Genomic DNA, 25,595 nt, shown 5'->3' on the forward strand with positions numbered 1-25,595 from the left:
CTTTGAATTCTGCTGAATAAACTAGAAGAGAGGGACAATATTGATTTTAAACACTGACATTACATGAGTTCCCACTACTACATATGTTTTTATAGTTAATTTTCCAATCAATCCTGTGAGGTTGATACACTAATATGCAACTGAAAAATGCAGAATCTGATACTTGAACTGACCACATAATTTTTCAAAGATGGTTCTGTTAATTGGTAGGAGAAATGGAAATCAAATTCACTTTACTTTGATGAAAATTTGACTCTTCCATCACATAAGGCTGAATCTAAATGTTTATCAAATAAGTAATTGTTTATATATGCCACTTATTATATGTTCCATGAATATATTCTCATAATTCTCCCTTACAGTGCATGCATTACAGAAAAGTAATATATACATGCACTTTTATATTCTGTTTCTTATGAAGAATCAATATGGCTTCTGGCCATAGCAAACAGAAGTTTTAGGTCATAATTTACTAAAAAAATTCAAAATAAGGTTTGCATGTTAAAATACAGAGTGAAAAAAAGTTAATAATTCCATGCATAGTAGGATGTCAGGCATGATTCAGGATGACATGAGCTATGCAAATGACAAACATATATGATTTGTTTTTGTTGTGAGTCAATGTAAAAATTAGAAATCATCAAGATAGAAACTAAAAACAGATTAATTCACTCTGTGAAAGAAACGTGCCACAAATCTTCACAACTGAATTTGTTTCTTTCCCTGCCACAATTTTTTATGGGAGCAGTTACTTCAGAAAATTATTTTAAAATCTGTGCTTACTTCAGAAAATTATTTTAAAATCTGTGCTCACGATACTGGATGCTGGGGGCTGGTACACTGGGACGACCCAGAGAGATGGCATGGGGAGGGAGGAGGGAGGAGGGTTCAGGATGGGGAACACATGTATACCTGTGGCAGATTCATTTCGATATTTGGCAAAACTAATACAATATTGTAAAGTTTAAAAATAAAATAAAATTAAAAAAAATAAATAAAATCTGTGCTCAATTTAAAAGATTTTGTAATGTTAAATTATATCAAGTGAAGCAAATTCTATTAAAAGAACAAAGTGTATTTCAGAGCATAGGTGGTAAACTATTCTAAAGAATATGTAGTGTTTTATAATTTTAAATGTAAATTTGATCAATTACATATAAAAAATTTAGATCACCAAAACCATAGAAAGTCAGAAAACTTCTTTCAAAGTAATGGAATATTAGAACTTAAAAGTTGTGCACAAAGAATTTTTGGCTTTGACAAAAACCATTAAAATTTTATGAGATTTTGATGAAAGTTAGCATGTTACATGGAGAAGGCAATGGCACCCCACTCCAGTACTCTTGCCTTGAAAATTCCATGGACGGAGGAGCCTGGTAGGCTGCAGTCCATGGGGTCGCTAGGAGTCGGACACGACTGAGCGACTTCACTTTCACTTTTCACTTTCATGCAATGGAGAAGTAAATGGCAACCCACTCCAGTGTTCTTGCCTGGAGAATCCCAGGGTCGGGGGAGCCTGGTGTACCACTGTCTCTGGGGTCGCACAGAGTTGGACACAACTGAAGCGACTTAGCAGCAGCAGCAGCCTGTTACATACTGTGTCTTTTAAAAAAAAATCTTAATTCCAAGTTATGGGGGAAATAACTCAAGTGAAATATAGAACTATCAAAAATAGAAAAGCAAGTCTTCCCCTTGGAAAAGGACAAGTAAATATGATCCCTTTACAGAATAAATCGAAGCCTGGTAAAATATGCTTGAAAAGGACTTTAAAAGATTTTCCCCCAAAATATACCAAATATACAACATGACTTTTCTCACATTGAAAAGTAAGATTAAGTTAGATTTAGAGAACATCAAGCAAGTTTTACTGTTCAGTTGCATTCCTGTGCAAGTGTGACAACTTTATTTTAAATTGTTTTAACTAGCTTACTTATAAGGAAGATATTCAATAATGTTGTATATGCTAGCCTCTCAAGTTTTAGACAAATTTGACTAAAGATGGAGAAGACCCATACATTGCCAAATGCAAAACATTGCTGAGAAAATCTGAAAATGAACTAAAGAAACTAGAAGGTATATAGTGCTTCTGGATCAGACAACTAAGAAGTATTTTATTAAGATGTTGATTCTTTTCAAGCTATTCTAGTGTTGATACAATCCCAATCAAAATTCAAGCAGATTTTTCAAGTATAAATTGACAAAGTTATTTCAAATTTTATATTTAAAAAAATTAGAAAAAGGAACCCGAACTTTCAAAACAATGATGGTAAAAGAAATTCAAAGTTGCTCAATTTATACTACCTGATTTTAAAAATCATTTTAAACCAATAATACAGTGTGGTAAGGTCATAAAAGGCAAAAAATGAAACAGAAAATAGAGTCTAAAAATAAACCAACACATCTATGGTCAATTGTTTTCAAAAAAGATATGGAAGCAATTTAACAGGAAAAAGTTTCTTTAAAATATTATAGGAAAAATTCAGGAACAATGCTTATTTAACTTATATGAAGAGTACATCATGAGAAATGCCAGGCTGGATGAAGCTCAAGCTGGAATCAAGATTGCTGGGAGAAATATCAATAACCTCAAATATGCAGGTGGCACAACTCTAATGGTAGAAAATGAAGAGGAACTAGAGAGTCTCTTGATGAAAGTGAAAGAGAAGAGTGAAAAAACTGGCTTAAAACTCAACATTCAAAAAACTAACATCATGGCATCTGGTCCCATCACTTCATGGCAAATAGATGAGGAAACAATGGAAATAGTGACAGACTTTTATTTTCTTGGGCTCCAAAATCACTGTGGACAGTGATTACAGCCATGAAATTTAAAAAAGCTTGCTTCTTGAAAGAAAAGCTATGACAAATCTAAACAGTGCATTAAAAAGTAGAGACATTACTTTGCCCACAAAGGTCCGTACACTCAAAGCTATGATTTTTCCATAGCCATGTCCAGATGTGAGACTTGGAACATAAAGAAGGCTGAGCACGAAGAACTGATGTTTTCGAACTGTGGTGTTGAAGACTCTTGAGATTCCCATGGACTGCAAGGAGATCAAACCAGTCAATCCTACAGGAAATCAACTCTGAATATTCATTGGAAGGACTGATGCAGAAGCTCCAATACTTTGGCCACATGATGCAAAGAGCCAACTTTACTGGAAAAGACCCTGATGTTGGGAAAGATTGAAGGCAGGAGGAGAAGGGGACAACAGAGAATGATATGGTTGGATAGCATCACTGATTCAATGGACATGAGTTTGCACAAACTCCAGGAGACAGTGAAGGACAGGGAAGCCTGGCGTGCTGCAGTCCATGGGGTCGCAAAGAATCAGACTTGATTGAGCAACTGCACAACAACAATGAAAAATAACCCCAAAATTCTATCCCATCATGTAAAATAATTAACTCAAAATTAATCATAGACCTTAATATAAAAGCCAGGAAAATTATAAAATTTCTTAAAGCATAGATGAAAACCTTTGAGACTTTGGATTAAGTAAAGATGTGACTACAAAAGCTAAATTCGTTTTAAAAATTATAATGCTTTATCAACTTTAACAATATCTACTCTCTGAAAACACTGGTAAGAAAACAAAGAGGGACTTCCCTTGTGGCACTGTAGACAGGAATCTGCCTGCCAATGCAGGGGACACAGTTTCGATCCCTGAATAAGGAGGATTCCATATGCCACGGAGCAACTACACCCATGTGCCACAACTACTGAGCCTGTGCTCTAGAGGCCACAAGACACAACTCCCAAGCCCATGCTCTACAACAAGAGTGGCCACCACAAAAAGAAGCCCACACATCACAATGAAGAGTATCCCCAAGTTGCTGCAACTAGAGAAAGACCACACAAAGCAACAAAGACCCAAAACAGACATAAATTAATATATAAAAATGAAGTGAAAGAAAACAAAGGGTCTAGATTGGGAAAATATACATCTGATTAAGTTCTTTTATCCAGAATATACATTGAAAAAATAACTTTCAAAATGCAAAAAGCAAACCAACACAAATAGGGGAAACATTTGAACACATACTTTGTCAATGTAGATATGCTAATCACAAATGCTCACTTGCAAAGGTCTTCAACATCACTGGTGAAATGCAAAGAAAAACCACAATGAGATGCTCTATATACCTTTTAGAATGTATACAGTTAAGACAAAATACAACAGTGAGAACATGGAGCAAATACAACTCTCAGGCGCTACTGCTGGCAATGTAAAATGGTACAACCACTTTGGGAAACAGCTTGGTAGTTTTTCTTTTCTTAAGTTAAATATACATCTGGCATTACCTAGTCATTCCACTTCTAGCCATGTGTCTATAAATAGACAAAAGCATATGTTACTACAAAGACTTGTATATGAATGTTAATAACATTCTTATTTATAAGAACCAAAACCTGGATATAACACAAATGTCCATCAACAAATGAATCATGAGTTACAGTACATTCATAAAAGGGGCCATTATTCTGTAATAAATAGAACTAACTAAAGATGCATGCAGCTAAATGGATGATTCTGAAGACAATACTAAGTGAAAAGGCACAAAAACTCACATTTCTATAAAATGGCAGAAAGCTGATGAATGGTTGTCTTGAGGGAGCTCAGTGGGATGGAGGGAATTATTAAAAAACACAAGGAAATTTTGTAGTAACAGATGTGCTCATTATCTTGATAATAGTGGTAGCTTCATGATATTTCCATGTCAAAACTTAATAAATGGCATATTTAAATATGTTCAATTTATTGTATGCCAATTATAACCTCAATTAAAGTGCAAAAGTAGTCATGGAGATAAAAATCACATTGCTGCTTGTTCATATATAGTCATTTTACACATAAACGAGGGCAGAATATGTAAAATCACCCCATCATCAGACTTTTCCCTCTATTTTTTTTCCCACTATTAAATAAAGAAAAGTAATATCATTTCTTCTTCCTCATGCTTTTCCATTTCTGCTATTTATCCAGTATCAAAACTCAGGTGAAAAGTGAAACGGTAAATTCCACAATATGGGGCAAATCCATGGGTAAGAAGTCTTCTAATTACAACATCAAAAGGTATAGGCAGAAATTGAAACCATCTCAATACCTCTGGTTCAGTTTGTTCTCTTAACTTCTTTTCCCTTACTAGATAAAATGATGCAAAAACTTAAAATCTCTTGATCCTATGAGAACAAATTCTAATCCAAAATGAAAAAACAAAAAATGTTGGCCCCTTTAAATGCTGTAGACCATATCTGTAAATAGAGCACAGCTAGAACTTGTGAAATGCAGCATGGAACAACTATTCCACCAGACTCTTAAATTTGGAAAATGTACACAGGCTGAATAATAAAGTCCTTTCACTCCCCAAGTATCGTGATTAAAGCTTTCTTCTTTACTAAAATGCAAACTACATCTTATGAACAGATTTCTCAAGGGGAAGCCAGAGTACAGGACAGGTGACTTAAATGGGTATCACAGTCATCTGCTTAGTATTTGCAAAGGCTGTAATATCTGTCATAAAAATGAACACATTCTCTTAAGGACATTTTAAAAGATGAGATTCACTGTTTTACAAAGTATACGCAGTATTGATTTACATCATCAAGTGTTTTTGAACTCTACAACTGTAGATATGTATTAGTAAAAACGCATACATGGAATTTTCATTTTAACAATAAAGTTTCCCCAAGGCAATAGAGTTCAGAAATAAAGACAGCTGTAGAAAGCCCCTTCTTTTCACGGGCTGCATTCCTTTTCTAAGCAAGTCAGCCATCCCTTGAAGTAAAGAAAGCAACACAAATTTATAAACTGAGCATGGCATTACGGAAGATGAAACAAACAGAAACTCGTACCTGCTGGAGCAGTGTGTCCTAAGCTTTCTGCATCACAGCACTGTATTTGTAGGGCACAGTGTGGAAAGCTGATGCTGATTATGGCTAGAGGGAACTCTATACATTTCAGCCTCCTCAGACTCTGCCAGACCATGTAAACAGTTCTAGATATCAAAATCTCAGACACATCCATGTACCCACTGTGTGCTGTGACGCTGGAAAGCTCTGTGCCAGAGGATGTTCATGCTCATACACCACAAGGAAAATGGTATGAAAAGAACTACTGAATTGTCCATATCCTACATTTTAGGGTTAGTTTAAATCTCGATTTGTTCTCATTAGGCTTCCCTAAATCCTTGTGATCCATATGATACTGTTTCTTCCAACAGACCTCATTTTTATAAAGAATTATATCCTTGGAGAGGCATGATGAATTTTTAAAAGTTCTAATCCAAATGCATTGTTTCCTATTAGATATTTTATCAGAAATGTATATTTTGTGATTAAGGACCCCTAATAAAATTCCACACTTACCTAATAAAATTCTATAGTTACCAAATTAAACAGCAACTGTTTAATTTACATATATTTATATAAAAGACTTAGCATCACTGTATTATCTTTGTTAAAAGAGTTGTAGTTAAACAAGACAGCATGTAATTAATACCACAAAATTATATGTAAGGCTTATGAGTCTCTATGATTCCTCTTACTTTTAATATTCGAAATTCAGTAGGTCTTCTGCTTTGGGGCTTCTCTGGTGGCTCAGAGGTTAGAGTCTGCCTGGAACATGGCAGACCCAGGTTCGATCCCTGGGTCGGGAAGATCCCCTGGAGAAGGAAATGGCAACCCACTCCAGAGAATCCCATGGAGGGAAGAGCTTAGGCTACAGTCCATGGGGTCACAAAGAGTTGGACACAGCTGAGTGACTTCACTTCACTTCTGCTTTGGGAAGCAAAATGTAACAGTTATATTTACCCTTTTGCCTGAAAAGCATAAAGAAAAAATATATATAAACAAAGGTTTTCAAAACATATATCATCAATGGGTCCAGAGATATGCTAAACAAATGAAAGAATCTCTTTGATTGTCTCAGCTTACTGCCTTCTGAAGAGCATGGCAATGGTCACAGTACAAGGAAGAATAAACCATACAGGGAAGAGGCAGGGCGCAATACTGTCCCTCAGTTGGGCAATCGGATTTGGAAGTCTGGAGCGGCCATGGCAGCTAGAATTCACTGGTAGAGTACCAAATACAGAAAAAATGCTGATCTCCAGAGGGTCACCATACATGTGAACACACAGGAAAAAACTGCCTAAAAACATTCAAGGAACAAAATCCCTAGTCACTGTAGAAAACTTATAATTCAGGAGGCAGAAGGAAAGAACTCAGAAGAATCATGCTTCACAATTGAAATAAAATTACCCCTATATAAACCACTCCCCTATTCCCACCTAACTAAATTTAAGCTAATCCCAAAAGATCAAAATGTCTCCAAGTAACTTAATTGCATCCCACAACTTAAATATAGTTAAGGATATTTATAGGAATACAAAAATATGCAGTACCTAAGAAAGCAAAATCCACAGTCTAGCATCCAACAAAAATATCCCCAGGCATGCAAAATCAGCCAAATTTATAAACTGAACATCATCAAAATTAAGTTCTTCAAAAACATTGCTGCAAAATGAAAAATGAGATAATGACTATGAAAAGCAAAGACTGTTAAAAACAGTTGTAGGTTGTATATCTGATAAACTACTTCCATCTAGAATATATGACTCTTAAAACTTGACACAATTTAAAAATGGGCAAAATATTTAAACCTATATTTCACCAAGTAGATACCAAATCACAAATACCCAAGTGAAAAGATGCTCAACATAAATAGTAATTAAGAAAATGCGACAAACCACAATGATACAATAGTACACACCTGTTAGAATATTTTTTTAAAGTGCTCATCCTAAGTGCTAGTGGGAATTTGAAGAAACTGAAATTCTCAAACATTGTGGAATAAAAAACGGTAAAAACAAATTGTAAAATATTTTTAGCATTTTCTTAAAAAGTGAAACATACAACATATATAAATATATATATCTACTTTAAGGTACTTATTCAGGGACTTTCCTGGTGGTCTGGCTAAGACAATGCAGTGAACGTGGGTTCATCTCTGCTCAGGGAAGAGTCCTCTTGCTGTGGGGCAACTTAGCCCGTGTGCCCAAACTACTGAGTCCATGTTCCACAACAGGAGAAGCCATTAAAATGCGAAACCCACACACCACAGCTAGAGAGTAGCCCCCACAGCCAAAAATACATAAATAAAAATTTAAGGTACTTACTCAGGATAAATGAAAGCATCTGTTCACAAAAAGACTTGTTTATGAATGTTTATAGCACCTCTATTTACAACTGTCCCAAAACTAGAAACAAACCAAATATCCAACAAAGGTAAATGAACACATTCTGATAAATCCATGTAATGAAATACTATTTCCCTATAAAAAGGAATTGGCTATATGCACAAGACAGTGTGAATGAACCACAAATTATGAGACAAAGTATTAAAATAAACCAAAGAAAGCACATACTCTATGATTTCATTTACATAAAATTCTAGAAATTCTATCTATAGTGATAGAATAGATAAAAATGTTTGTCTGGGCTGGGGAAGTGCAGCGATGAATTAGAGGGACTGATTACAAAAGGGCACAAGAGAACTTTTGTGATGCAGTATTCATTATCCTAATTGTGGTGACTGTTCCATGGATGTATAAATAAAACAGAACTTTAAATGTATAGTCTGCATAAGTGCTGTTATTTTTATGTCAATTAATCTTCAGACATCTCATCAAAACATTTTTAATCCAACAACTAAAAAACATCTACCACAAGATTCTGGATATTACTGCTTTAAGGATTACATTAAAATAAAAATCTTAATGTCTTCCATACCTTCTCTAATTCCTTCCAAGGCTGATGAGTGATACATCTTGCTGAATTTCAGAGAAGAAAATCACATGCTGGGATCACAGCTCCTTCAAGATTCTCTTTTCTCAGATCTGTTTCCTGAGAGAGCATTCATTCATTCATTCTGGTCTTCCCTCCTCTGTGCAGCCACAGATTTGGACTATTTCCTAAAAAACATTTGTATTCAAAATACACGAGTAGCCTGTATTATTTGCAAAAATCTTTCCCTTTATTTAGCAAATGCGCTTCCCTGGTGGCTCAGCAGTAGAGAATCCACCTGCCAGTCAGGAGACATGGGTTTGATCCCTGGGCCAGAAAGATCCACTGTAGTAGGAAGTGGCAGTATTTTTAATCCAACAACTAAAAAACTAAAAACCATCTACCACAGGATTTTGGATATTACTGCTTTAAGGATTACATTAAAATAAAAATCTTAATGTCTCCCATACCTTCTCTACTCCAGTATTCTTGCCCGGAAAATACCATGAACAGAGGATCCTAAACAACTGAACAGATTCTTGAGGGAGCTTACTGTGTGCCAGACGTTATTCCAAGCACCATGAAAAATATAGTCAATAAGAGATCCTGGACTTTTCCCATCATGAGTCTGACAGTCTAGTGGAAGCGTGGTTGACTAAATTATTGGACCCAGTACTTTACCATTCATTGTTTCCATTTCCTTTGCCTCTATCTCTTATTCTTAAAAAGAAACAGTGATCCTGCAGGCTGTCATTTCTCAGTTTCCCCCACTAGATTCTCCCCTTCTACTCTTGCATTGGTGTATGCTGGTAATAGAACAGTTGTTCTAAAACCTGTGTGAAACCAGTTCACAGGACAGGCTTGTTCAACACGTTTGATGATATCCACACCTACTGTTTTGATTTAGCTAATCTGGGGTGAAGTACAAGAATTTGCAATTCTAACAAGTTCTCAGAGGATTCTACTGCTGCCAATCACGAAATCACACCTTGAGAACTGCTGTGTTAGATGCTAACAGGAATTTAAGGAAAGGCCAACTTACAGGAAAAGACTTACACCACTGTTAGAATTGGTGCTGTGTTAACCAGAAATGGTAACAGTAGGCATTCTAGCCTTGTTTCTAATATAGAGTTTTTTGTTTTTCACTGTTGAGTATGATGTTAATTATGGCTTATCGTGTAGGACCTTTATTACATAGAGCGACTTTCCTTCTATTTCTAGTTGCTTTTTTTTTTAATTGAGATGTAATTGATGTATAGCTTCAGTTGTATAATACAATTCCTTGTTTGTATATATTGCAATATGATCACCACAGTTCAGTTCAGTCGCTCAGTCATGTCCGACTCTTTGCGACCTCATGGACTGCAGCACACTAGGCCTCCCTGTCCATCACCAACTCCCAGAGTCAACTCAAATTCATGTCCACTGAGTCGGTGCCTCATCCTCCCTCGTCCCCTTCTCCTCCTGCCTTCAATCTTTCCCAGCATCAGGGTCTCTTCAAATGAGTCAGTTCTTCACATCAGGTGGCCGAAGAACTGGAGTTTCAGCTTCAACATCAGACCTTCCAATGAATATTCAGGACTGATTTCCTTCAGGATGGACTGGTTGGATCTCCTTGCAGTCCAAGGGACTCTCAAGAGTCTTCTCCAACACCACAGTTCAGAAGCATCACAGGAGGTCTAGTTAATATCCATTACCACACATAGTTACAAATTCTATGACAAATTCTATGTGTGTGATAAGAACTTTCAAGATTAAAACTCTTTTTAACTTTCAAATATACAATACAATATTAATAACTTTAGTCACCATGCTATACATTGCATCCCCATGACTTATGCTGGGCTGCATCCCACAGGTTTACAAGGCCTGTGCTTGCCTAGCCTCAAGACCAAAGAGCTCAGAGTCTGCAACATAGATACCAGTGTCTTAATGGATGGAGGAGTTTACATGTCTGAAGAAAGGTCGCAGAGTGACACCCCACCATAGTGTGTGTGACAGACAGTGGCAGTGGCAGTCCAATATTCCATTGTATAAATATACACATTTCCTTTATCCATATATACATCAGTGGACACTTAGGCTGTTTCCATATCTTGGCTATTGTAAATAACACTGCAATGAATATGGAGGTGCATATACTTTAGTTAGTGCTTTAATTTTCATTGGATAAATACCCAGAGTAAATTGGTGGCTCATAGGGTAGTTCTATTTTTAATTTTTTGAAAAGTCTCTGTACTGTTTTTCTTAATGGCTATACCAATTTACACCAAGTTCCATCAACAGTGCACAAAGGCACCATAGCCCTCCACATCCTCACCAACATTTGTTATTTTGTCTTTTTGATAATAGCCATTCTAATGGATTTCATTATCATTCACTGATGACTGGTGATGTCAAACGGCTTTTCATGTACCTGTTGGTCATCAGTATGTATTCTTTGGGGAAAAAAATAGTCTACTAAAATTCTCTTATTTTTTAATTAAATTTTTGTGCATTTTTATTTTTTGCTATTGAGTTGTATGAGTTATTTCTATATGTTGGATACTAACCGCTTATCAGATATATTTCTATCAAAAGTCTCTACAGGAAAATCTAGGTTTTCACTATCAAGTGCTCCAAATACTTCCACCCTCTACCTGCTACCTAATTCCAAGCCACTTCCACAGTTTTAGTTGTTTCTGTCACCAGCGCTTTTCCACTTCCCAGTATCAAAAGCTCTGTTAGTTTCCCAGGGTTGTCATAAGAAAGTGCCACAAATTGGGTACCTTACAGCAACAGAAATGTATTCTGTTGCAGTCTTGAAGGTTAGTTCAAAATAATGAGGTCCACAGAACCATGCTTGTTCCTTCTGAAACTCTGGATAGAACCCATTCTTGCCCCTTGCTAGCATCCAGTGGTGGCCACACCCCTTGCTGTTCCTGAGTTTGTAGCTGTGTCAGGACAGTTTCTGCTTCTGTCATCGTATGGCATTCTCCCAGAGTCCCTGTTTCCAAATTTCTGTCTACTTATTCAGATGCCAGTCATACTGAATGCCAGTCATGTTGGTAAATACTAATGACCTCATGGTAATTTGACTGCATCTGCAAATACCCTACTTACAAAGAAGGTCATATTTCAAGGTACCAAGTGTTTTGACTTAAACATGTATTCTGAACACCATTCATCACATAAGACCAAGCCAATCCCAGAATCCAAAGTGAACCCAGCATTCCAGCCATCTTGCTAAATAGCCTATATAAATGATTTTATGATCAAGTCTTCTCTTTCCTTTTTATTTATCACCTCCAGTAAGGATTTGTTGGTGCTGTAACTTTGAGTCTTTTACCCTGCATATGAGAGAGTTTTCTCTTTTTCCCCTGAATTTGTTAACATCTGTTTCATTCAAAAGGGAAGAATTACCAGACTGGCTTTCTTCCCAGGATTTATAGTCATGTATCGATTAGACAGTATCACTTTTTTCTGTATGGCTCAATGCAGAAAGGGATAACATTCCAGAGAAACCATTGAATGATATTTCATAAGAAGGCAAAGGAAGCCCCTTATTTGGACTGGGATGCATTCTGAAAAACTTGGGGGTCAGTCTAAAAGAAGTAGGGATAGATTGTGTATGGGTTGCTGCTTCTGAGTTGAGATTAACAGAAGTGGTGATAAACTAGGGATTGAGTACTATCATGAGATGGAGGTAGTTTAGCAATTTGCTATCCCTAGTACTCTTGCCTGGAAAATCCCATGGACAGAGGAGCCTGGTAGGCTGCAGTCCATGGGGTCACTAAGAGTCAGACACGACTGAGCAGCTTCACTTTCACTTTTCACTTTCATGTATTGGAGAAGGAAATGGCAACCCAAACCCACTCCAGTGTTCTTGCCTGGAGAATCCCAGGGATGGGGGAGCCTGGTGGGCTGCCATCTATGGGGTCTCACAGAGTTGGACACGACTGAAGCGACTTAGCAGCAGCAGCAGTAATAGACTCAATGGACATGAGTTTGAGCAAACTCTAGGAGATGGTGAAGGACAGGGAAGTCTGGTGTGCTGTAGTCTATGTGGTCACAAAGAATCATACATGACTTAGCGACCGAACAGCAACAGGCACAGGTACAGAAAGGCACAGAAATGTAGGTGTGGGACCATCGTTAATAATAAAGCAGTCATCACTCAAAGAAGAGTGGTTTTAGCCTTCTCCAGCTGCAGCATATCTTGCCTTTAGGACAAACAATGTTTCCAGTTAACTTCACAGCTGGCTTTATCTGTGCCTCTCCTCTCAAACTGATTAATTAGAGGGCTGCTTCTCTTCTTTTCAGTCCAAGTTGTTTTTACTCTTTTTTGGCCTGGTGTGTTCTTTACTCTTTCATGACTAAAATTTTATGTGGTGTGGACTGTTGTCAAGTACCCTTACTTCATGTTGTCTGAAGATCATTGCAATTGTCAGTTTCTTCATAAACCCTGCTCCTTTAAGAAAGGACAGTTAAGAAATGTCATACTTTTGCATAATTAATTTAAGTGAAGAAATTATTTGACGTCAGAATAAGTATATGAAGTGGAAATTTAGAAACACTCATTCATCACAGGATGAGGTTGATAGGAATGCAACAGGATATGATCAGCTAGCAATTTTGGTTGCTAAATGGAAAAATAAACTGGAATGGAAAAGCTGGTTATTTTTCTGATGTTTATACATAATTTTTCATTAATATACAAGATTATACAAATGAAACTTGTTTGGAAAATAAGTTAATCACTCAAACACTTACTTTTACACAATCTGTGTTTTCCTCAGAAGTAGGAAAATGAATGTCATTCTACATATTTCTGGAATTTTAAAGCAAAATGAGTATGAAAAATGATCATTTATAGAAGAATAGGAAGGAGATAGATGCAGATTATTTTACAATTTTTGTGGATCATAACATCTGAGATGGAATTTGACATTATAATGCACATTTTAAAAACAAAGCAGTATAATACATTAATGCTAATCTTGAAACAGCAATTTAATTGAAAAAAGTTCTTTAAAACGAAGTGAAAATGATGAATACATAGAAAAAAGTTAATCACTTTCTTTAATGGAGATAAAATCTGCACATTCCTAAAAGTATAATAAAACTGTCTGTTGTAAAACATTTCATTCTGTTTATATGTGTGAAATTTCTTTTCTGGTACATGTCTAAAGTAAATATTTCTCAAAATGTAATGTGAACTTCTTGAAGTAACATCTTGTTTCTGGGAAATAGTGTGGTTATCACGTATACTTGCCACAAAAGCAATTACTGTAAGTGCATTTTCAAACAACAAACACAGAAAGGTACAGAATCATGACACAGTCTGGATGTTCATTTGCTCAAAACTAAAACAGCAATAGTAAAAAGCAAAATAATTCTGTCACCTCCAGGAAGTTAAGGCCAGTCTGGGGAGATGCTTAATTTAAAAAAAAGGGGTGGGGGGTGCGTGGGGTGAGGGAATTGCTCTTAAAACACAAGCCCATCTTTCAAAAAACGTTGAGAAAGGATAAGCAATAAGAGATTAGGTGAGAAGAGAAATTTATGAAAAGGAGTTGTTTTTGTTTTAAACTATGTATTACCAAGACTCATATGCAAAGCACCAAATATTGGACCTGTCATGACTGGTCACTGCTATAAATATTTTCAAGCAATGAGTTCCAAAATTATTTCTAACAGAAAAAATGTACTTATATCAACATATACTCTCCACTAGAATTCACCACCACAGTTAAAAAAAAGTAGGAAATAAATATCCATGAAGGATATAGAGTTTGGAAAGCATTAAAGATTATAAAAAATAATGGAATATAGTTTAACATCTAAAATTAAAACACATAATTTTAATTGTAAAAATCATCTTACAGTTTTTAGACTTAGTTATGTTACTAATATTTAAAATAAATCAAAGTTGGATATTGTAGAGGAAATGCATATCCACTGAAAGAACATTAGAAACATCCCATTGTACCATTTGAAGCCAAGGAAACATTTATTTTCCCCATCTTAAAAATATTAAACTTCCTATATTTTAAAACATCAAAATCTTTTCATTTTTATAGTTTATATTTTAAAGCAATTTTCAGTTCAGTTCTACAAATTTTCAATGAGAGGTTTGCCTTTTTTAGAATCTGCAAAATTGAGCATTAAGGCATGTATATGACTAGAAATTTTGGATCTTATGTCATTTGGTAAAGGAAGATATGTGTTAAGGCCTTAAATATTTTAGCTGAAGTCCTGGTACAGTTCTTCCTCCCACGGGATGGGAAACCACTCGAGTTTGCAAAACTATTGATGATAATAAAGCTCATCAATAAAGGACAGTTAATCTAAAGAAATTTGTTTTCCCAACTCCTTATGCTGTCGTATAATTACTGGGTTTCAGTCTGTCAACCAAGACCATCCAAGAGAAGTGGGTGGATCTTGGAGATCAGTTTTGTGAATTTGTAAGGAGCATCCATAGGATTTGTAAGGATGTTTAAACTCACAGTAAGATGGCTGCGGCCAGTAGGGTAGTCTAGAAATAGACTACAGATGCATGCTATAGCTAAAACATTTCTTAGGGAAATCACTTAGCGATTGTTTTGTTCTTAACAATTGCTTTTCAATCTTTAACAGTTAAAGATCAGTTTCATCTTTAACAGTGTTAGATGTTCTACTTAGTTTAGCCATAGGATTGGGTATGACTGAGAAAATGTTCACTGCCTACAGAAGGTGAAACCTTAGGTCAGTCTCAAGAAGGGGCAAATTTATTAGAGAACTGTGTATTACACTCTGGGTCCATTATTTTGCTTCACTTCGAGAGTTTTAGATATCATATAAGCATATTATTTTAGTAATAAATTGTAACTGTTAGTATAATGGCTTTCCCGAGATCTGTGAATCTTACCAGCAAATCATTGAACTTGAAGGTATGACTGGAGACCCTCCATACTACAACAGACCTACTCTCTATCAACAACTACTATCCTGGTGGATGCATTCTGTGCACTAGAAAAGCACATTTTCTGCAGTTTTTGGATGGGATATTTTATAAATATCAGTACGGTCAAATAGGTTAGCACTATTCTTAGCCTTTAATATCCTTACAGCTTTTTTTTTTTTTTTTTTTTTACTATTTTTCAATTACTAAGAGAAGATTATTGATATCACCAACTACAATCATGAATGTACATATTCTTTTTCCAGTTTCATCAGTTTTTGCCTCCTATATTTGAAGCTCTATTTTTAAGTGAATATGCATTTACAATATATCTTCCTGGTAAACTATTAGTCATCATGAAATCTCCCTTCTTACTACTGGTAATATTCTTCATCCTGAATTCCATCATTAACATGTGCTTGCGATATCTTTCTCCATCCTTTACTATTAACCAAACTTAGAAATTTAAATGTGTCCACTGTCAACATCATGGTAGTCAAAGGGCTCTGTTGCTGTAAATGTAGATATTCTAGAATTATCAGCAATAATTCAGGAGTGTCTGTTCTGAGCTGGCTAGTAACTGCAGATCTTTTGGCAAAGTGGTCAATGTTTTGAAAAATGAGTACTGCTTTCCTGTCTCTTTTCTTTCCACATGACGTATTTTTCACTTAAGGCAGTGAACAGTCCTGGATACAACCACACTCAGTAGTCAACTTGTTCTCACAGTGCATATATTCTTAGTTTTTAATCTGCCCTTGGAAACAATGCAAGATCTGACTCAATTTAAAAACAAGACTAAAATCTCACTCTCACTGTTATGGTTCCCTGTGATCATTGCATGTCTCAGGATCAAACCATCTTCTTTATAATTTTTCAGATAAGGAAATGATGGCACAGAAAGTTTACTGGATGTAACTAAGGTAATAAGTCAGCCTCTACTGCGAACACTGGGCTCCTGGCTCTCTGTCCAGGGCACTTTCCTCCAGGACAATTACCTTTCTTGTATACCCTCTTCCCCTGAAAAAAGTTTAGAATCCTTTTACTAAGGCATCCTATTGTCCATCTCCAAATCCTGTGTGTTTAACACAGAAGAAAACAAACAAACACAGGCATATTTATTATTCTGAAGCAAGAAAAGTACAATTATCTAACTCACACCAGAAATAATAACCACTCGGCAAATTCAATCTCTGAGCTTGCCCCTTGTTATGTGTGCTTGAAGATGAAGAAGAAATTCAGCCTTCAATTTTCCTAATGGTTTAACATAAAGTCACACCTCAGAAGTCACATCCCAGACAGATATATGTGTGGTTGTGTGTGTATGAGTTGATTTCCTTCTAACAAACTGGTGAACAGATATGAATATACTCCTAGAGTGATATATAAGATATTTTTTTATCATCATTGTTGGACGGAAGGCACTTTTTGTTATTGGTAAAGATACATTAGTAATACACAGTTTCTACACTCAAAGGGTTTAAATTTCAATGCTGATACTGGAGTAAAGCAACTCTATAAATAACTATAATTCATAGCAGAAGATAAGGTCTTCCATAGATAACTGTAAACAAAGAAAAACAATGCCAAGAGCATGAGGAATAGCTTCATAAAAAAACACTTTACTGGATACTTTTATCCACATACTTATCTTAGCAGATACACAGAACGGAGGTGACTATGCTCACTTTATAAATGCTCTGAGAATCTCTTTGCTTAGTACACATTCATCCAGAAAGGGGTAGTAGAAGCATTTTTTGTAACTCAAGTCATCAAAATTCAAACTTAGAAGAAACTATGTATTCTACTTTGGAGTGCTGCCGCTAAGTCGCCTCAGTCGTGTCCGACTCTGTGCGATCCCATAGACAGCAGCCCACCAGGCTCCCCCGTTTCTGGGATTCTCCAGGCAAGAACACTGGAGTGGGTTGCCATCTCCTTCTCCAATGCATGAAAGTGAAAACTGACAGCGAAGTCGCTCAGTCATGTCCGACTCTTATCGACCCCATGGACTGCAGCCCACCACCAGCCTCTATTTCTAATGATCTAACTGACTTAAACCAAATCATTTTTTAAAACAGCCTATGGTTAATACATCCTCTGGTATAAAAGCCAATATTTTTATATTGATGGTCCTAAATCAATTATCAAATCTGTTAGAGCTATAACATTCAGCATAAGCCAAAATAAATTTAGAAGTTTCCATTAGTAAATTACCCAGGAAGCAAGTAGAAAGTGAAAATTTCCACAAAGGAAATATGAAATACCCTATTTTGTAGGTAATCTATGACTCAAAGAAATATACACAAATAATTTTGGAAAACTGATATTTGATAAATAATAGTGTGAAAAGGCATATTACAATGAGCAAATGGCCAAATGACTTTGTTTTCCTTTTTCTCCGTTTAAATTAGTGGCTTATTTGGAATTCTTTAGTCCAGTTTGTTGTAAAAGGAATCTGGTGCTGCTGCTTCGTTTCTCACCATGTGTGGGTGATTATGGAGGAGGATGGCTGTCTGTCAAAAGCAGATGATGCCCACAGAATGTCTGAAAATGTAAAACTGCTTATTGCACAGTGATTACTTGGGTTTATCTGTCATGCACAGACTGCCTGGTCGACAGACACTGAAATTTCAGTGAGACAGTTGTGTTGGTATGTAGTACTGAAAACAACCCTCTAATTCTTAATTAGCTATAATAACTGAATTTTCTTAATTCTTCAAAGTAGACACATGAAAATTAATCACTGGTTAAATAAAAGCATATATTCAACATTATTCCATTACCAGGAAATAAAGCAATTATTATTCACTGTGTTACTGTGTTTAAATATCAAAACATTGCACGTGTGCTTAATTGATATCAATATTTTAAAATTCCAAGCTGTAAACACTCCCTTTCATTAGGCATTTATACATACAGATGTTATTTAAATTTTTAAAAAATCTAGCCATAATAGGCTAGCATTATTATGTAAAATTACATCTGTTCACAAAAATTAATAATCAAATGTAAACTTTATTCTTGTACAGGAAGATGAATGAACATGATAAACATTATGTGACTAAACTCAACATAGAATTTATATGACTACCAAAATTTTCTTTGTGATTCAAATAGTATATGAGATGAATGGACAGAGATGAAGCAGTAGTAGTGATATACTTTCCCTGTATCCTTATTAAAGTGGAATTTTAGAAAAAAAATAATAAATAAAATGACTAGCTGAAAGTAATTCTGAATATACTGAGTTCCCACCATCTCAGTATTTTAGAGAAATTATAGGCATGATGATTACTTTCACTTTTGGAATTCTATGGGATTGAAGCCCAATTAATATATAGCAGCTAATGGTACCAGGATTTCACAGGCAGGATAGATTTCTATATACTTGAATTCTCCCTTCACCTACCAGTCTACTACAATGTCTAAGAATATTAGCAAAGAATGATGGAGAAGAGCTCCAGTACAAGATACAACACGATAGCAAGAACAGCCTATGCATTGAAAGGAATCTGAGGTCACAGATACAGACCTCTCTCCTTTCTCACCTGGGCCTTAGAGAATATATTATATCTCCTTCGGTATGGAAGTACCACATGTATGTATGTAAAGCATCTTGATATCAGGAAATCCAAAATCTGCTCATCATTAGGGGAGAAGAGTCCCATAGTGAGCTGATCATTTAGATATATTTTAGGTATATCCCAGCTATGTGACCGGAGAAGGCAATGGCAACTCACTCCAGTACTCTTGCCTGGAAAATCCCATGGATGGAGGAGCCTGGTAGGCTGCAGTCCAGGGGGTCACTAAGAGTCAGGCACGACTAAGCAACTTCACTTTCACTTTTCACTTTCATGCATTGGAGAAGGAAATGGCAACCCACTCCAGTATTCTTGCCTGGAGAATCCCAGCGACAGAGGAGCCTAGTGGGCTGCCATCTATGAGGTCGCACAGAGTCGGACACAACTGAAGCGACTTAGCAGCAGCAGCAGCAGCAGCAGCAGCAGCTATATGATGTGTCTTCCAACATCAAAAAGCAATTCTCTAATTCACCAATACCAACTGGGTGTCCAAGAATTCAATTCAACACTAACTACCCAGAGGCAGCCCAGACCCTACAGATTAAAGGGCACTGTCCCACAAGACTGCCCTGAAGATACCAGGCTATCTGGATGTCTACCTGGCTGACTACAAATGGGAAGGTTTCCATGACTCCCCCCGCCTCATTCAGGTTTGATAATTTGCTATAACAACTCACAGAACTTGGGAAGGTGCTATATTTACTACTGCAGATTTATTTTAAAGGATACACCTCAGAAACAACCAAACGAAAGAGATGCATATTATAAGGTATAGGCAGGGATAGTACAGCTCCTACATACCCACTTTATGCATGTTCCTCTGAGAGTATGCTAATGTGTCCACTAACCTGGAAACTCTCCAAATCTTTATTGTTTAGGAGTGTTTATAACTCAGTCTCCAGACCTCTCCTTCCCTCAGAAGCCAGGGGGTATGGCAGCTGAAAGTGTCAACCTTCTAATCATATAAGTTCTTCTAGTGACTGGCTCCCACCCTGAAGCTATTTCAGAGTCCCCTCAGCCAAGACAGTCATATCATTAATATACAAAAGACACTCTTATTACTCAGAAAATTATTATGCAAGTTAATATTACTTATTTTTTATGGTTTTTCCAGTGGTCATGTATGGATGTGAGAGTTGGACTGTGAAGAAAGCTGAGCACTGAAGAATTGATGCTTTTGAACTGTGGTGATGGAGAAGACTCTTGAGAGTCCCTTGGACTGCAAGGAGATCCAACCAGTCCATTCTGAAGGAGATCAGCCCTGGGATTTCTTTGGAAGGAATGATGCTAAAGCTGAAACTCCAGTACTTTGGCCACCTCATGCGAAGAGTTGACTCATTGGAAAAGACTCTGATGCTGGGAGGGATTGGGGGCAGGAGGAGAAGGGGACAACAGAGGATGAGATGGCTGGATGGCATCACTGACTCGATGGATGTGAGTCTGAGTGAACTCTGGGAGTTGGTGATGGACAGGGAGGCCTGGCATTCTGTGATTCATGGGGTCGCAAAGAGTCGGACACAACTGAGGGACTGAACCGAACTGATTACCTATTTTAATATATGAACATGGAATATCTTTCCATGTATTTGTATGATCCAGAGTCAGACACGACTGAAGTGACTTAGCAGCAGCAGATAAAGATCAGCCAAGATGGCAGAGTAGAAATACCGAATGGACCTCCTTTCATAGGCACATGAAAAACACAATTATTTTCTGGACAATCATTGATGAAAAAAGAGTGGAACCTACTAGAAATGATCTGCAACTAAAGATATAAAAAGGAACCACAACAAGATGGGAAGCAAGGGAGCAGTTTTGATATGGTCAAGTCCCATACTACCAATAATTACGATTTCAGAGGATCTCCCAAAGGAAACAGAGGTCTGAGCACCACATCAGTCTCCATGGACCAAGGGTCCTGCATTGGGAAGACAAGCCCCCGGCGCATTTGGATTGGAAGGTCAGCTGAGCTTACTTTCAATAGTCCCAGAAGGTTGGGGTAAACATAGACTTCAGTCTGAAAGGGCACCCACAAAAATCTCACACACTCCCAGACCCAGGGCAGAAGCAACAATTTGGTATAAGCCTTGGTCAGACTTACTTGCTGATCTTGGAGAGTCTCCCAGAGAAGCAGGAGGAGACTAACACTCACCCTGGGGACACAGATAGTAGCAATGGCCATTTCTGAAGCTCATTTTCCCAGAACAGTGGTGCCTGCAAGCACCATTTTAGAATCCTCTTTCTAGTTTATTAGCTCCAGGACCCAGCGCCTCCTTGGACCAAAAGCCAGTACCACCTGTGCTGAGGTCTCTCAGACCAAGACACTGGGCATGCTTACAGCCCTATCCACCAGCAGGCAGGCTACATTAAGACTCCCAGAGCCCACAGCCATCCCTGGACATAACCCTGCCTACCAGAGGGTCCAGGACCTGACGTTACACACTAGTGTCCAGGCACTAGACTCAGAACCCCCAGAACCCTCCAGCCAGAGACCATAGGATTCAGCTCTACTCACCAGGGCAGACACCAGTCCCAGGAAAACTATAGCACCACTCTCTGGCCTGCCTAGCAACAGTCCACAACCTGCCCTAAAGACTACCTGGAATCTGCACCCACATACAAGAGAGCCATAGCCAACTGTGTCAGGAACCACATCTCCCACTATTGATCTGATACCAGCTCTGGGTCTCTTGAGCCCTTCAACCAGAGTCCAGGACCCAGCTCTGCCAGACAGTAGATTGGAACTAGCCCCAGGACCTGGCTTCACTCACCAATGGGTAGGCAATACCCCTGGAGTCTTCTGGACCCTACTTCCATGCACCAGTGAGGCAGCACTAGCCCCAGGGCTTCCAGGAGTTTCCACAGCCAGTCACCTTGTCATCCAGTCCTGCCAGTTAGTGACCAGCAGCCTCTGCAGAAGGCAGGGCCTGGCAACAAACAGTACTGCCTATATAGACTACCGCAACTAAAGGATTCACACAGCTCTCAAGGAGGGAGTCCCCAGAGCATATACTTTCAGTGATGTGAGAGGAGTGTGCTACTGGGAAACACAGGATGTTTCCTGCAAAAGGCCACTTTCCCAAGGTGGGAAAAATGAGGCAATAGAAGAAAACGTTCCAAACAAACAAACAAGGCAAATGCCAGAAGAATTAATTGAAGTGGAGACAGACAATCTAGCCAAGAAAGAGTTCAGGGTAGTGATTGAAAAGATGATCAAAGAACTTTGAAAAAGAATGGATGCACAGAGCAATAAGTTATTTTTTTTAATCAAAGACTGAGAAAATATAAAGAATAACCAAACAGAGATGAACAAGGAAATAACTAAAATATTTGTATCATAATCAATTTCCTTCATCAATGTCTCAAAGGGTTATGTTTCTACAAACTTTCCATTTCTTTTAAGTTGTTGAAGTTTTGGGCATTTATATCTGTTTATTCTCATTTTTTTCCTCTGTGATATAAGTTATATCTCCTCTTTCCTATTTTACTTGTGATCTCTGTCTTTTTTTTCTTGATGAGTCTGGCTAAAGGCTTATCAATTTTGCTTATCTTTTCAAAAAGCCCAGCTTGTTTTCATTGATTTTTTTCCTATTGTTTTTTGGTTTCTGATCTTTATTACTTCCTTTCTTCTACTGACTCAGGGATTTATTATTCTTTTTCTAATTCCTTTAGATGATAATAAGGTTGGTTGTTTAAATTTTTTGCTTCTTGACTTTCTAGGCCTCAATCACTCTAAACCTCTTAGAACTGATTTTGCAGTTTCCTATAGATTCTGGAAAACTGTGTTTTGGTTTTCATTTGTCTCAGGAAATTTTTTATATCTTCTTTTATTTCTTTACTGACTTACTGTTTTTTCAGTAGCATGTTGTTTGTCTCTGCATATGTGTTTTTCCCATTTTCCTTCCTGTAATTGATTTCTAGTTTCAAACAACTGTGGTAGGAAAAAATGCTGGATGTACTTTCTATTCTCTTAATTAAATTTGTTGAGACTTGTTTTGTGTCCTAGCATGTCTTTCTGGAGAACACCCCATGTGCACTTGCAAAGAATGTGTATTCTGCTGTGTTCAAATGGAATGTCAGTTCAGTCACTCAGTCGTGTCCAACTCTTTGTGGCTCTATCAACTGCAGCATGCTAGGCTTCCCTGTTCATTACCACTCCCAGAGCTTGCTCAAACTCATGTCCATCAAGTCAGCGATGCCATCCAACCATCTCATCCTCTGTCGTCCCCTTTTCCTCCCACCTTCAATCTTTCCCAGCATCAGGGTCTTTTCCAATGAGTTGGCTCCTCGCGTCAGGTGGCCTAAGTACTGGAGCTTCAGCTTAAGCATTAGTCCTTTCAATGAATATTCAGGACTGATTTCCTTTAGGATTGACTGGTTGGATCTCCTTGCTGTCCAAGGGACTCTCAAGAGTCTTCTCTAATCACCACAGTTCAAAAGCATCAATTCTTTGGCGCTCAACTTTCTTTATGGTCCAACTCTCACATCCATACGAATGGAATGTGATATCTATTAAATCCAAGTTATGCCATTTCAGACTACTGTTGCCTTATTTATTCTCTGTCTGGATGATTTATCCCTTGAGGTAACTGAAATATTAAAGTCCTCTACTATTATTGTATTATTATCAACTTCTCCCTTTTGTCTGTTAAGATTAGCTTTATATGTTTTGGTGCTTCTCTATTACATGTATATATGCATATGAGTGGGCTTCCCTGAGGAGCAGTTAAAGAATCCACCTGCAATTCAGGAGACATGGGAGACTCGAGTTCAATCCCTAGATTGGGAAGATTCCCTGGAAGAGGAAATAGCAACCCACTCCAGTATTATTTCCTGAAAAAAATCCCATGGACACAGGAGCCTGGTGGGCTACAGTTCATGGGTCGCAATGAGTCAGGCCCGACTGAGCAACTAAACACAAGCAAGCAGGCATGCATAGGAGTTATATCTCCCACTGACTCCTTTATCGTTATATAACGCCCTACTTTTGCCTTTTTTATAGACTTTGTTTTATTTATTTTTTTTTAATTTTTATTTTATTTTTAAACTTTACAAAATTGTATTAGTTTTGCCAAATATCAAAATGAATCCGCCACAGGTATACATGTGTTCCCCATCCTGAACCCTCCTCCCTCCTCCCTCCCCATACCATCCTTCTGGGTCGTCCCAGTGCACTAGCCCCAAGCATCCAGTATCGTGCATCGAACCTGGACTGGCAACTCGTTTCATACATGATATTATACATGTTTCAATGCCATTCTCCCAAATCTTCCCACCCTCTCCCTCTCCCACTGAGTCCATAAGACTGTTCTATACATCAGTGTCTCTTTTGCTGTCTCGTACACAGGGTTATTGTTACCATCTTTCTAAATTCCATATATATAGACTTTGCTTTAAAGTCTATTTTGTCTGAATGAATATTTCTGTCCCTGCTTTCTTGTCATTTTCGTTTGCATGAAGTATGTTTTTTATCTCCTCACGTTCAATCTCTGTGTGTCTTTAGCTTGCAATAAGGGCTTCCCTGGTGGCTCAGATGGTAAATAATCTGCGTGCAGTGCAGGAGATCCAGATCCGATCCCTGGGTTGGGAAAATCCCTGGAGAAGTGAATGGCTACCCATTCCAGTATTCCTGCCTAGAGAATTCCAAGGACAGAGAAGCCTGGTGTGCTACAGTCCATGGGGTTGCAAAGAGTCAGACATGACTGAGTGACTTTTGCTTCACTTCAGAGTCTCTTGTTAGGAGAATATAGATGGATCTGATATCCCACAGATTTCTCATACTTAAAAAAATCTCCAAAACTGAGTCATTGATGCTTTCAATTAAACTGTGTCTCTCCACAGCAACCCCAAGCAACTTAAATGTTGTTTATGATTATTCTTCAAATAATCCATCTAGCACTTATCACTGAATTTGAAACAGCCAAGGAGAAGTCAGTTTTCAAAAGGTTCTAGACAGATGAAGAGAGGATCACAGACAGAAAAATAAGCAGGTCCATATAGCTACTGCTAGACTTGGAGTACCTCAACTACTAAAATTATGAGTAAACAGGAATAAATATTATTAAAAATTATGAGTAAACATATGAGTAAACTCATATGTTAATGCTAACCCAGAGACAATCTGTTTTTATACCATTTGCATATTGCCTTATTGATATGAATATTGCTTAGTCTGTACTTATGTATGATAAGATATAGAAATCAATTAAATATCCCCAAACAGGATAGAAGAAATAATATTTATTTCATATGCAAAATTTTTTATTTTTTATAGCCATCATGATAACATTATGATTAAATACCTTGTTATTAA

The sequence above is a fragment of the Bubalus bubalis genome, chromosome 9, assembly GCF_019923935.1.
Source record: "Bubalus bubalis isolate 160015118507 breed Murrah chromosome 9, NDDB_SH_1, whole genome shotgun sequence".
NCBI lineage: Eukaryota > Metazoa > Chordata > Mammalia > Artiodactyla > Bovidae > Bubalus > Bubalus bubalis.